The sequence below is a fragment of the Pteronotus mesoamericanus genome, unplaced genomic scaffold (assembly GCF_021234165.1).
Source record: "Pteronotus mesoamericanus isolate MK-2021 breed Mesoamerican mustached bat unplaced genomic scaffold, CSHL_Meso_final scaffold_174, whole genome shotgun sequence".
Taxonomy (NCBI): domain Eukaryota; kingdom Metazoa; phylum Chordata; class Mammalia; order Chiroptera; family Mormoopidae; genus Pteronotus; species Pteronotus mesoamericanus.
In genome coordinates, this window is record NW_026555309.1 from 24693988 (window position 1) to 24709231 (window position 15244).

A 15244-nucleotide genomic window follows, 5' to 3' on the forward strand; every position below is an offset into this window, starting at 1 on the left:
ACTACATTTTATGACCCAATTACACATATGGGGAAATTGCATCCCAGAGAAGTCAGGTCCAAGGCCACACACCACAAAAACAGCCAGACTAGGATTTGAGTGCTGAAGTCCTTAATTTTCATACCAACACTTTTAACCACTTGATAGCTCTGCCAAGTCATGCTTCACAGGCTGAGTTCCAAATCATTAACAGCTTTGTGATTTTTACTGATTTAGTGACCCATAATATGCCCATTATTTTATAATCCATAGTAACATTATTGCCATGTAACTAATATAGTCTAAAACTAAATTCTCCTTTGTGAAATTTTGGCAGCTTACTTTCTAACACCGTCTCTTGCTTATTTCTATTTATCAAATATGAGTGAATCTGCCTCAAGCTAAAGACAAAGAAAGGTTAGAACCAAACTCATATTGTTGTTAAGGAATTCTTTTGTTCAAGGTCAATATAAGATAACTTCCCTTCATCCTTTTTCCCAGATTAGAAGTAGAGGGAAAAAATTCAACCTACAAAAACTTATTATAAAATAAATATATGGTAGGTTAAAACAAGTATCTGGAAATTACCTTTACAGAATGCAATATCTCTAAACCAAATCTTGGCTTTATTTTAATTGAACTAATACATTTAAACAATGGAAGGGTAAAAGGAGGGTCAGTCAAAGTATCCAACATCTGTTGTTTTGGATTCTACATTGTATGTTTCCCCTTTTCATACTAACACTCCTTAAATTTATTTTTGGAAATTATCTTTCCCACCTTCAAAACAAATGCTTCTTGTAGAGTTGTCCCACCCTAGATTCAGAAGTGGGTATATGTTTGAGCCTGAAAACCAGACTCTTCTGCCCTTAGTTTAGAGCAAATAATTCACAAATAGAAGAAGATTGTAAGTTTCAGTTCTGGAATTTTGTTCAATTATTTCACAAAAGAGTTTCTTTTACCCCTGTTTAGATATGCTGGTAACAAGTATGCCTGACTAACACTTCATCACAAAACCAGAACCAACCTAAGAATGAAGCCAACTGAGAAAGACAGACAGAGAGACAGAGAGGCAGACAGGTAATATAGATAGAAGGATATCTTCAGAGCACCTTGATCCAGGCATATTTTTTTAGCCAGATCCACTCTTGGACATTCAATTGTAAAGTGTGTGATCTAATAATCTCCCCTTGAGCAGCCCACTTTTTTTCCCTTTAAACTCACTGATTTAGATTCCTAACACAAGCAAAAGAGTCTAGATTAATGCTTTTGATAGACAGATGTTTGACAAAGGAAGCCTCAGATAGGCAAACACTAGCAGTGTGTTCTTTTCTTGTCCAGGGAATTTGGAGCTGTATAGGAACATGTATATTCTCAAATATGGCAGGTAAATCTCTATCATGGAGATGATAGCTATCATTTATTGCTGATACTTATCAATTATCTACTCTGGCATTATTACCATAGTACTCTCTAAGATGACACCACAAATAGGGGTGTGTGTGTGTGTGTGTGTGTGTGTGTGTAGACATACATATATATACACCTGTCCAGAAAGTACCAAATCATGTTACATGAAAAAGAGACATTTATTGTAGAATATACAAGATACAAATTGTACATAGGACAATGGTGTGTCAGTATTCATCAGCGGTCTGAAATCTCTTCCCTTTCAAAGATGATTTTAGTTTTGGGAAAAGTCAGAAGCTGGAGGGCACCAAGTCTGGGCTGGAGGGGGTGCTGGTCACCTGAATGATTTGATGTTTTGCCAAAATGCTACATGAGACATGATGCACAAGTGGGTGCGTTGTCGTGGTGAAGTTGCCAATGACCAGCTGCCCATAGCTGTGGCCGTTTTCATTGTATTACATCTCTCAACCAATGAAGAACACTGAGGTAGTACTCCTTATTGTTTGTCCTGGTGGGGCATACTCATGATGGACGACATCTTTCTAATCAAAAAACACAGTTAACATGGTTTTGATCTTGCTGCAACTTTGCCGCACCTTCTTGGGCATAGAGAACCAAGCAACTTCCATTGGGATGACTGGGCCTTCATTTCTGGATCATAGTTGTAGACCTATGATTCATCTCTGGTTATGATCTTGAGAAAATCTGGTTCATTGTTAGTGGTTTGAATCAAGTCATTAGCAACTGCGGCACGATGTTCCTTCTGTTCTGGTAGCAGAAGCCATGAAACAAATTTTGCCACATGTTTCTTGCCAAGATCCTGAGTCAAAATCTCAGACACAGCATTTTTTGGAATCCTCAGGTCACCTTCTAGTTCTCACACTGTCAGTTGCCAGCTTTTGTTAATTTCAGCCCATACACATTCAACATTCTCAGGTGTCCTGCTTGTTGCAGGCCTTCCAGAACATGGATCACTTTCAACAGATTCTTGGCCATCTTTGAAACATTTGTGCCACGCTTTTTTTTGTGCTGCACTCATTGCATCATCGCCAAAAGTGTTCTGAATCATCCAGTTTTCATGGAGGAATGTTTAAGCTTAACACAAAATATGATGCAGATTCATTCCTCTACTCACTCAGTCATTTTGAATGTGACGACCACACAGTACACATGTTCACTCAACAGCATCTCCTACTCCATGGACTAGTACTGTGAAGTGGCCATTGTTCACACATGTGCATTCCAGTCCACTCTCCCTGACTACCAGGTACATTGATATTGCACAAACTGTTCTTGTTATATTAACAATGATTGGAATTTTCTGGATAGAGGACAGACCATGTATATATAAAAGCACTTTTTTGCAGACACGTTATAGGTGAAACTATTGATGCTTAGAAAACTTACAACTTGCTTAAGAAGAAACAAGAACTCAACCCTCAGTGCCAGCCCATGCTCTTAACCTTTAACTGATTCAGCTTGGCACTACTTAATTGCTATATATATATTTTATTATCCAGCTCATAAACCTTGAATGTTCATCAAAAAGCTCCTTGGGGAGGGTTTTAAAAATGTAGACCCAAGGCACCACACACAAGAACTCTGAATAAGGATTTTCAAGGGAATATTACCAAGAAACTATGTATTTTCAAAGACTTCTGGCTGTAATTCTGATTCAGGCAAAGACCAGTGCTTCTCAAGGTGTGATCCACAAAATAGCTGCCTATATGAGAACTATTCGTGAACAGTGTGCCATGCAGTAAAGAACTTATGTCAGAATGCAAATTAGTGCCACTAAGCACACTGTTGAGTTTATTTATACTATCTGTTTATCTATCTATACAAGACTTTCTCAATGAAGAAAGTGATGTTCTAACACTTTAATTTATATTCTGGTGCAAGCTTCTTACATTGTTCACAAAATTTCCTTGAGTGCCATTAATTTAGTATTCTGATATGTCAGATTCCCTGTTTACAATGAAATTTCAAATAACAACTTGTTTTCCATGTAGATTTCTCTCCCGAGAAAGAATTCACTAATCAGTGAGCTCCGGTACAATCTGCTTAATAATTATACATCAACTTTTTTATGCAGTTGGTTAGTGAGAGTCAGTTCCCATAGCTTGACTTGCTCTGGTGTCATGTGCTCCAGACTCCATAGAGGGTGGCATCTCGTGTATAGGGTAACTACATCAAGGTTCAGCTGTTTTACGATCCTATCTATGATAGGTTCTGTCTATCTCTCTGCCTATCTATCTATCTATCTTGATTTTTTGGGCTTTTTAACTGTATAAGGTAATACCACAAAGAAAAAAAACTGTTTTATGCCAGCATTCATCACAAAAAGCCTCCCAATTCTGCTGGCTCAGTTGTAGAAATAAAGTAGGTCTTCCACTAAATTCTCATTTGAGCTTCCATTATAAGTAACATGAATATAGCTCTAGTTAATTATTTTTTAATGAAATGGAGCTGCTTTCTTTAAGAGTAACTGCCTTTTAATGCAAAAGGTAATGGCACACTTAAGTAGCAAAATCCAGATGTAGTTGATTTAAAGGCTGAAGAGAGAGGCAGAAGTCAAATATACAATGTGTGATTAATAAGGAGGACTACTTTCATCTTATCTCTAAACATTCCTCTGTAGATGTATAACTATGAAATCCATCTTGATGTGCCATGTCTGCTGAGTTCAGGCAAGTTTTGCAACAAATTTGATTGTCGTCATGTATTACCTACTGGTTTTCCAAATGTTTACAGAATATGATAGCTACATCAAGATTCAATATATTATAAGTATCTAAGATACGAATTTTAGGCTTTGAAGAGTTGATGGGTTGTAAGGTAGAAGAGTCCCAATCTGAATCATAATTATAATCACTATATTGTCACTCTCAGTGTTTGACTCCAAAGTTTTATAACTATTGGCCAAAATACTTACCAACAGTATGCAGGATGTGATTTAAAATGAAACAATGAACAATAAATGACCATTTTTAAGTAGGGAAATAATGTTACAGTTCTAAAGTGATTTGGTGTTTACAAAGAGCTCTCATACACATTGACTTGATTCTTGTACCACCTCTGCAAGGGGACTCTCTTATGGTTTAAGAACTGGATGTCCAGATACTTTAGGTGACTTGGTAGAGATGAAAGAAAGGACTCAAATATATCTTCTGATATTCCACTAATCTCAGAGCTGTAGGAACTGCTCTCTTGATGGGTTGTTAATTGATTAGTTCATTTCATTTTTTAGCTAGCTCATTGAGAATTCGTTTACTTACTCCTTTCAGAAAAACATGCATCATTAGAAGGCAATCACTTCACTGTGCTTCACCAAGTTGGAGGCTAAATTAATTTGTGGCGAGAGGATCTAGGGCAAAGGATATGAAAAGTATACTTTTCCAGCACTTTAAATACAACAGGCCATTAAAAATCCTTTCATCAGTTCCTATCATTTTTTTCTTACTACGTAATTTATAACATATTTGTTGACTTCTTTCCATTCTATTTCTATAAACCATCGTAAAATATAACAAAAAGAATAACAATGATAACAATACTCTAAGCCCTGGATTAAGGCTAGGTACATACCGGATTTTATGAGTGTGTAGCTCATTGACTTCTTTAATAATCTAGGTACTGTATGCATTTTCTTCATTTCACTGATAAGGAAACAGGCTCAGGGAGGTTAAATAAATTGTCTATGATCACACAGTGAATCAGTGGAAGAGCTGGCATGTTGATTTGAAAGTTGGCTACATGGCCTCACAAGTTGTATTCCACTCTAAAGGGCAGTCACCCATCATGCACAAGCACACTTCCACCGATATCACAGACAAACTCTGGTAATACACAATATCCATGCACGGAACGCATAAAATGAAGGCAACCAAACTGACGAGGTGAAACTTGTTCAGAGATATAATTTCTTGGTTTTTTTTCTTTAACCATTTTCAAGCTGATTGATGTCTACGATATCTTAGTAAATGGTATAGGTGATGAGAAAGCAAACATACAGGTAACCGCATTACAAATAGCATTATTAATTAGAAAAAGAATATATTTAAGAAGTTAAGATTATCATACATTTGTAGTTCCTTCACATATTGCTTGCCCATGTCTTCTGTCCAATGACTAAAAGAGAGTTAATGCTATCATTTTGTATTGTAAGAGAGTTTTAGAAGAACTCTCTTGCTGGACCCTCAAAATTCTTGCTGCTTCATGTTCATGAGAACCAAAATATGTGTGAGATTATTACATGTCTTGCATGTGCAAATGCATTCTCTATCATTTCACTTCAAGAGATCACTTTAAGGGATCTCTGAAATGAGAGCATATCTTAAAGCACAAAGAAGAGAATTTCTCCATGCAATTCTTAAGAAAATAACATTCTAAGCCCTATAAAAATTTACAAAGGCATTGTTCACTTCAAATATGTTGTAGATTATGTGGACTCTCATTGAATGTTGGTGCATGTGGTATTACTCAGTTACGGCAAAACAGCCATGAAATAAAGTAACAGGGTAAATATGAGAGAACAATAAAAAGGTAAAACAATGCAAAAAATGCCTTATCATTGTTTCATAAATCAGTGACAATATTGAAAAACTAGGTTTATAGTTTTATAATAAAAATGGCTGAGGCCAAATATATTATTTGCAGGAATTTCTATTATTAGATCCCCCAATATACTGTTTCTTTTACCAAAAGGATAAGCATAATTGTCTCTTTAGACAACAGATCTATTTAGCTGACATTTGAAATAGTTTCCATACTGATATGTGTGACATAAATCCCATTTCTCATTTTGGTATATGAAGGAACACTTACTATTTATGCAATAAAGAAACATTAGAGTAAGTGAGCTAAAAGAGACATTAAGTATTTTAAGCTCCAAGGACCTTGTTTTATAGACATGGTGACTGAGGTTCAGAGAGAATATGGAAAGCAAGGTGAAGAAGCCCATTGATGTCCGACGTGGGGCTGTGGCCATGCAGTGTGTGGGGGACTCAGACTTACATCAGCACACCGAGCCGACAACTATGGCTGCTAGTATTGCTGGCCCCTCTCACATTTCTTTCCCAATTCCTTGCTTTTCATTACCACTTGCTTTACTTCTGATGGCTGCTCCTATGAAGCTCCCCTTTCATAATACCAATTCATCACTGCCAGTTTTGCAGGTGTTGGCTTTGCTTCCTGCACTCTACCCTCGCTTCTCAGCACCGACGCCCATCAGCTGCTCCTCAGTCACTGAGTCTCAGCATCTGCCTGGTTCTCTTCTTCCTATGTATCACCCCACAGAGTGGTAACAAACCAGGACCAGACTCTAAAATTAGTTCAGGCTTATTAACCCTGCATCAGTTCAATTGAGTCCTAGCAAATTTGGGATAAATGTTCCCTAAACCTGGTACCAGATAGTATAAGTACAAAGAATTGTCTTGTAGAAAATAGAAAACATATAAATGGGTCATTTCAATAGAATTAGTGAATACTGTAATGGAGTTTACCTCTAAGTACATTTCTTCCTGCACATGTTCTTATCTCTCTTTGGTAGAGAGAAACTCTCAGTTACTGACATTAATAATGCAAGGGGATGTTTGTTACATCACCTGCAATGAAGTAGTAGCAACACTTCCATTGAGGTGTATGGAAAAGCTAAGCTATCAATGGCACACCAGAAAATCCCATGTGAACAGAATCTTCTGAATTCATTTTTGTTGGTTATCATTCTTTTTAGCCTGCATTTTTATGGTAATCATTTTTGTTGGTTATGATTCATTTAAGACCATGTTTTTGTGGCTTCCAAAAGTTGCCTGTTACATATAGTGTCCCAGATTTGGGCCAAGACCCAAGAAAGTCATTCTCTCTTCATATAAACAACAGAGATGTTTTCTGTGCCAAAATGCATTTTACTAGCCTAGCACCTCTCTTTCACACCACCTTCTCACATCCAGAAAAAGTCAGAGTCATGAAACTTTGAAAATATTTCTAAGTGTCTGCTTAAATTTTTCCTTTGCATTTTTAAAAGGCAAATGGTATATAAAAAGCACACTCAGCCAGGAGCCAGGTTATCTGGATTCTAATCTAGGTACTATTGTTGATCTATTCCATGAACTTGAGCAAGTCACTTAAGCAATTTTGGTGTCAGATCTTCATCTACAAAATGAAGGGCTGGAGTAGGCTATTTATAATGTTTCTCTTAAAGCTCTCAAGTTACTTGAATTAAAACTTTCTTTATAAAGTACACAGGAATCCACAAAATTTTAATTTTTATTTATTACAGAAAATTAAAATATGGATTTTCATGTTTATGTCTATAAAATATATAATACTCATATATATCCTTAATGGCAGCTAGGAAACAATGATATAGGAACACAGTAGAAAAGCCCTGGATCAACTCTCTAGAGCAGGCACATCTGTTTTAAGATAAAGGGCTTGAATTTCTGATTCCCTTAATCCCCAGGCACCATTCTGTCCAAAATATATTCCTTGTCATTCATCAACACAACCTGGCTTTCTTCCTGCGTTGCTTGTATCAGTGAATGGCACCACCACCACCTGCCTGTTCATCCAGGCCACAGGACTGACTACTTCACGCCTCCATTGTCTACATTCAGTCGGCACCAGACTGTGTTATTTCTGTTTCCTGGAGGGTGCCTAGACCCATCGCTCCCCAGCCCCTTCCCTTTCTCCCTACCACATTTCTTTATCTTCACTGGCACTGACTTAGGTCAGACTCTCATCATTTTTCTTCTGGATTTGTTAATGGCCCTGTAACTGGTCTCCTGACTCCAGACTTGCTTCCTCCAATCCATCATCCGTGGCATAACCAGAGGGATCTATTTGAAACATAAATATGGCCTCATCATGCCACTGCTTAAGCTTTTCAGTAGCTTCCTCTACCTGCAGATAAAACCACAACTCCTTCCGTATTCAGTGTAGAAGAATCTTTATAATCTGGGCCCAGTTTCCCTCTCTCTACTTTCACCCTAGCTTCAGACATGCCAAGTTATGTGTATTTTTCCAGACACATTATTTTCTTTTACTTCCATGCTTTTGCATATGACTGCACTTTGACTGTACCTCATCCTCCCTTTTCTTGGGCTAGGTCGTACTTTTTAATATTCAGTTCAAGCTTTTCCTCCTCAACAAAACTTTTCTTGACACCCCTTTCTATAATACCCTTCCTTTGTACTTCAAGGGCACCCTGTGTCTCTTTTTCACCCTGTGTCTCTTTTTTTCCCCACCACCCCAGTATACCACTAGCTCCTGGAAGGCAAGTACTATCTTGTTAAACTTTGTATCACTTGGTGCCTGGCACACACAGTTCCTCGGTAATATTTAGATAAATATGCTAATTTACAAATGAATAAACCGTGTATGAAAATGCTCACAGTCTCCCATTGTGAGCTTAGCCTAGTCACATTTGTTCCTGAAAATACAGGTTGTCATACTACCAATTATTAATGATGTCTTTTTGGGTGTCAATGAGACCAATGTAAATGATACAAAAGTAGACAGGCATGAAGATACATATCCTTACTTACTGGACCACCATCTTGTCTTACTGTATCTTCCCTACTTTTCTTTCCCCACTCATCTCTCTTATGGGTAATTATTTAAATTAAGTAAAATCCAACAAACACATTGAAACTAATCATGTTTTCATCACTGTGCTATCATATTACAGCCAAAGCATGACTAAAACTTGATTCTGATGACCAAGACTGCTTATAACGCAAGTGTGTTACAAGGGCTAGAATGAAGGTTCAGATGTCCTGCCTGCCTGATTGGGCAGGATGAAGGAAAGGAATGAATCCTCTAAATGAGCAAATAAAGGACATCTTCCCAGAGGAAGTCCTAAATGGACAGAGCAGGGAGGACATAAATTTCTTATGTCTGCCTAATACACAAAAATGTGGCCTGGAAAGCCCGGAGGCCAGGGGGATACAGCAGGAAGCCAGCAGCCTACGACAGTACAACGGAGCTGTGCCTGCTTCGGCAAGACGACTTTCCTGGCCACCTTCTGAGATGTGCTGTTCAGGAAATCAAGAGGTAAGTCAGTCAGAGGCAAGGGCAAGTCATTGAGGCCATACATACAAGGCTATTAAATTTTTAATATGAAATTCATATAACACACTTAGGTAGATAATTTCTTTACTGTATTTTCAAAACACTATGCACAAAGTTCAACCCCCTTTCATGAACACATGCAAGTGCATGTTTGTATATATTCACTTATATATGTGAACATATGCTCTTACAAACATATATTCCCATACTCCCAACCCATGTGTACCAGCTTCTCTATTCATACCTGTGATTTTGTTCATTTTATTGTAGTTTCTCTCATTAAAGGTCCATTTAAAATACCTAATGCGTCACTTTCCTATGGATGAAGTGTATTTTATATCAAATTTAATCACTACAGATTGTGATTTTCAAACTTTTCCTCTCATGCACACATAAACTAATTACTAAAATTTTGTAGCACACCAAAAAAATACTACATTTTTTCCAATACAACAAAAAAGACATGTATAATTTTGATTCACTCACACCAGATGGCTACTGTGTTGGCTACTGTCATTTTTCATTTCTCATCTAAGGGAAAAAGAGGTCAGTGCCCTTGACTAACCAGTCAGGTAAAGCATGCTTTAAGAATTCTTGGGGCACATGGGTTGAAAATCGCTGCTATAGATAATGTCTATTAAACAGTATTCTGCCTAACAACTGAGGAACCTTTTCCCCAGATTCCGAATTTATACTTTGATGACAGAAAAACTGGAAGAAACACAAAGCAACTCTGTACACATTGTTTTCACATCAATGAAAATAATAGTTTTTGAATAAAAGGTGTTGTTTGCAATGGAAAAAATGGAAATGTATCTTCCTTTAATTTAATGCTTTTTCTTTCTAATTTATCTTCTGAAATGGAATTCAACCCCCTGAAAGCTACATACAAATAAGTTCTGGTTCACCTGAAAGAGGGAGAGAGGGAGGGAAGGAGAGAGAGAGAGAGAGAGAGAGAGAGAGAGAGAGAGCGCGCGCACACGAGAGCGCGCTTTGCTATTTGAACTGGAGACTACCGCAGCTGACAGTAGGTCGTGAGGGTCGGATGCAGTAAAAGAGACTCCCCACAGGATAATTCTAAGAATCATCTTTGCAAACTACATTTTTTTCTCATATGACAAATGGCAGTGATGCAAATGAGTAGCTTATGATATTCAGCTTTTAAAGAAAATCCTGTACATTAAATGAAACATTGTAGGAGAAATCATGCAATTTAAATACTCAGCAGATGATACAAGGTACTCAGTTACAGAAATTCAAAAGCCTTAATAATTAAGGGATTTATAGATTTTTCAGGAATACCATTACTACATAGAAAATTGCCATCATTTTACTCTGGTATTTCATATGAAATTGCAAGGTATTAGCACTTTAAATCTAACCTTATCCCCTCCAATCCCGCTCTGTTCAACATTCTGACTTTTTAGGCTATTGCTTTTCCATATATGCTGCTTCTTTTCATGAAATAAAGTTGCTCTATTAGTCTTCCTTCTCTTCTGTAATATTTCTAATGTTCATGGTTGCTTTTTAAAAATTAACTTTCTTTCATTTGCTTCAACAGGGCAAAATTAATAGTAAGTGTGTGTGTGTGTGTGTGTGTGTGTGCGTGCGCACTCATGTGTTCCTACAATATGGGATTGCTCAGTAGAACACACATAAGTTTGTACAGGCATAAAACTGTCAATGTCATTGTATAATAAACATTCCAAAGCATATGTGTGAGGTCTAACTAATTTTTCCTGATGAGTAATATTTGTTGAGTAGTTCTTATTTAAATTACCTTTGGTCCAACTACTGGAAAGATTGCTAGGATGAAAATAGTCATTCAAAGCATAAGAAAGGGACAATGATTGCTGACATCTTATAAATGAAATGAAATCCCTGTTTTTCCTCACTTTGATCAAAGGACTACAAACACCACGGGGCATTGTTTCTTCTTTTACAAAGACCATTTTGGTACCCTGGTGATGCTTGTTATTTCTCAAGTACTGTTAGAGGAGAGCCCAAATTAACATTACAATGAATTACTCTCTTAGAATTAACCACACACCACAAGACAGAATGAAACTAAGCATGAATAACTGCTAAAATACCTCTCCCACTACCACATGTATTGACAAAGGAATTTTGTAAAAGTCCGTTTTGAAGAGCCACTAGTCTAGTTTTGGGAGCCGTCCGTATAAAAGCTCACAGGGCTCCTTCTGATTTCATCCCAATCTCCAACAAGCAATGACCCCTCAAAACCTCATATTTCTCACTAACTGAAAGAAGACTGGTCTAATTTATTATAAAGGCTAAATCTTAGAATCTTAGAAATATTTTTAAAATCATGAAACATTGATAATAGACACTACCACACTACCATTAAAGATTAGGCAGGCGCTATTTTTGATATATTTGCTTTGAACTTGCTTGGTTTTTAGTAAGAAATAAAATGTAGCATAAACAACCGAAGCACCCCCTCTACACACACACTGGAATTAACCGTTATCCTGAAGTTGATATAGACTTATGCGACATAGGTGTATACCAAAAATAATAAACTGATAAACTTCAGTATATTTTCAAGTTTTATAAAAACATTATTTTATTGCAGCACCTTTCAACCTTTTTCATCTCATGGCATACCTAAACTAATTACTAAAATTCAGCAGCACACCAAAAAATAGATTTTTTGCCGATCTGACACATAAAAAATAGATATGATTTTGATTTAGTCAGAACAGATGGCTATAGTTGTGTTGGTTGTTGTCATTTTTTTTTTATTTGACAGCTTAAGGGGAAAGAGGTCAGTGCCCCTGGCTAAAGAGTCAGGTATTGCATGTTTTAAAAATTCTTGCAGCACACCAGGGTACCGTGGTACGTGGGGTGAAAATTGCTGCTTTATTGTATGATTCCCTCAACTCTTTCATTTTTTTTAATAAACATTATGTGTTTGAGACTTAGAAGTCTTAGAAGTATAGTTTTATTATGAATTATGGGACAGAGTTAGTAAAGTTAACTGTGAATAAAACAGTCTTGTGCCTGAAGGCCTGACTTACTCTGTAGGGAAGAGTACAAACTAATAAAGACCCATTACTCAGAGTTGTAGTTCTGTTGCACCCAGAACAAATTGTTCCTCAGCCTCCACAAAGCCCCTAGGAACTCTTCTTTAAGGAGCAGAAGGAAGACTGAGTGATGAATCTTCCCCATTTACAGACTGCACTTCAAAAATCCATACATAATTTTTATCTTTGGCAAATAGTTATCTCCCAGAATAAATTGAGAGAACAATTAGGGGGTTGAGAAAGAAAGAGAAACAAGAAAACAGTTAATGAAACTAAAAATGAATTCTATCATCCCTCTCATAAATTACTACATTCAGATTTTAAAATAACCATGACTGCAATTATAAAGACAGCCTTTTCAACTTCCTAGCCAGCATTCCACTGAACAGATTGTGTAGTCTAGATTCCAACATACAAAGTGACTAAAAATACTGGCTTTACATAGCTTCAAAAAAACTTTCTGCTCAACATAATAAGTAGTATACAAAATGATATATTTAGTACATTCTCAATTATGGGTCAGACACATTTGTATGCATTGGGAAAAAAAGAAAAAACACTGAATTTTGAACAATGGCTATTCCTGGCTGATGGGAATACAGGGCAGTTGTATTTTTTTCTTGAAATGATTAGAAATTTTGTACTTTAAGAAAAAATGATAATTTAATTTTATATTCAGGGGAAAAAACATAAAAATAAGAGAAAAGCAGAAATTTGCCTTGAATGCAATCACTAAGTGGAAACTTATAAACATGTGGCAGTTTAGTGGCAGCCTGGTGGGCGCCAACATGGAAAACACACACCACTGTGACCCACAGATGTGTGCCCCTGGTTCCATTGGTTTCTCTCACCCAGACCCGTCTCCTGTTTTGTGGAGTCTGTGATAATAGCCAATGTTTACTGAGCACTTCTATGTGTGATCCAGTAAGTTTAGGTTTCTATATACTTCCTTAAATTATTCCTCACAGCAGCCCTTTGGAATAGATATTGCTACTGTCTCACACCAATAAGGTGGTAGTTTTGAGCAATTAAGTAATGTGATCAGGGTCACTGAGCCCAAATGCTGAAGGTGGTATTCAAACTTAACTCTGTCTGATGCCCAAGTACTTTCTCTTTCCACTTTAGTCAGCATCAGCTCCTTGGTTGTTGCAAGGATCACAAACAGGCCATTCCCTGCCCAGATCTGTTCAGTTGAAGTATTTTTGTTTGGCTAGCGTTATATTTTTTAAGTAGTGTCAAGCCTTTAGCCAGGAAGCATAGTCTCCAGTTAGCTACTGCCCCTGCCTCTCCTAGACGTAAGACTCCTGGACCTTTTAGTTATTAAGATAAGCTGGCCTAGTAAAAAACATTTGAGTTGCCACCAGTGGGTTGGTGGGTGGGGGTATAAAGGCACTAACATTTGACTATTACTTTCCAATGTTAGAAGAAAAAAACCTTCTTCATTCGCTTGCCCCCCTTCTTTAAATACAATGAAAACTCCCCTTCACCACTATCATGCTTAGGAATGTTAAAAGAATGATTGAGTCAATAAGGAGTGTACCCTTTGAGGCCTTCCTAAACCAAGCATAAATTATTTTATAATATGACAAGGTGACTTATTCTTTCCTCAGCTCCATGATGATGTGCTATTTATGGCCTCATTAATTATCCTTGTTGAAAAGTATGAGTATTTTCTTTCATTTGCTCAACCAGAACAGCGATACCATCTTTATACGGCATATGGGTTAGTATCATGCTTGTTTTCCTGTTCATTACAACATCACACCTTCAAATAAAATTTCCAGGAAATACTTACTCTAATGTTCATATACACACTGAAAACTTTTTCTCATAGTGTATTCTAAAATTATGATTTTTAAAAAAGCTTACCAAAAACATGTCACCAATAATCCTCAAACAATCCCTCTTTCTTTTGGAAATAAATGTTTTCTATGTTACTAAATTAAAACATGCTAAATTATATCTAAATTGAAACCACTGAACTGAAATAATTTTTGCTCAAAAATTTTTAATCATTAAAAGTAAAGATGTACTTACAGGTAAATATTCTTACAGCAATTTTGCAGGTTCACATATTTATACAGAATACATATGTGATAAAGGAGCAGACCATAACAGGTTCCCTTTGGAAATGCCATGACTTATCAAGTAGCTGTTAGATCACAGAATAGATTAGATACTGACAAAGACATATAGGCACATACACAGATATGGGTGTGTAATTATGTATGTTTATATAATATATATACATTCATATGCATTTTATATGAGAAAACATAGTTCAATAAACATCTACTGAGTCACTTTATATATTTTCTATGTTAACAGGCCTTGTGTCATGGAGATATAATAATGCAAAAGATACAGCTCTTGCCTAATCCTTGTCTAGTGGGAAACACAAGTATATAAACAGACAACATTATAATGTGGTAACAGTTAGAATAGAAAGAGCCTGTACAGATTGTGAAACGTACATCCCAAGTTTATGAAATCCATGAGAATTTTATTCATATACTCACAGAGAAGAAATAAAGAGTCTGGTAGACCATGTCAGTTAACTCAATGTGACTGAGCACAGACATAATTGGGTGGAAGCACAGGCTTAATCAGCCTCTTTTCTGTATTGATGTGCATTCCCACCCAGGACTGGTTACTCTCAGAATTCAGTTTCATTGCAACTATCTACATATTAAAATTATATCAGCATCATTATTTCCAAGAAACTATGAAGCTCA

The 15244-nt window shown here is 36.6% G+C and overlaps 1 protein-coding gene across 2 annotated transcripts in view; it reads right to left on the reverse strand.

The window, feature by feature from the left end:
* The window catches only part of ANGPT1 (angiopoietin 1), a 243883-nt gene that overhangs the window by 101095 nt on the left and 127544 nt on the right, over positions 1–15244 (reverse strand). The window lies entirely within an intron of this gene.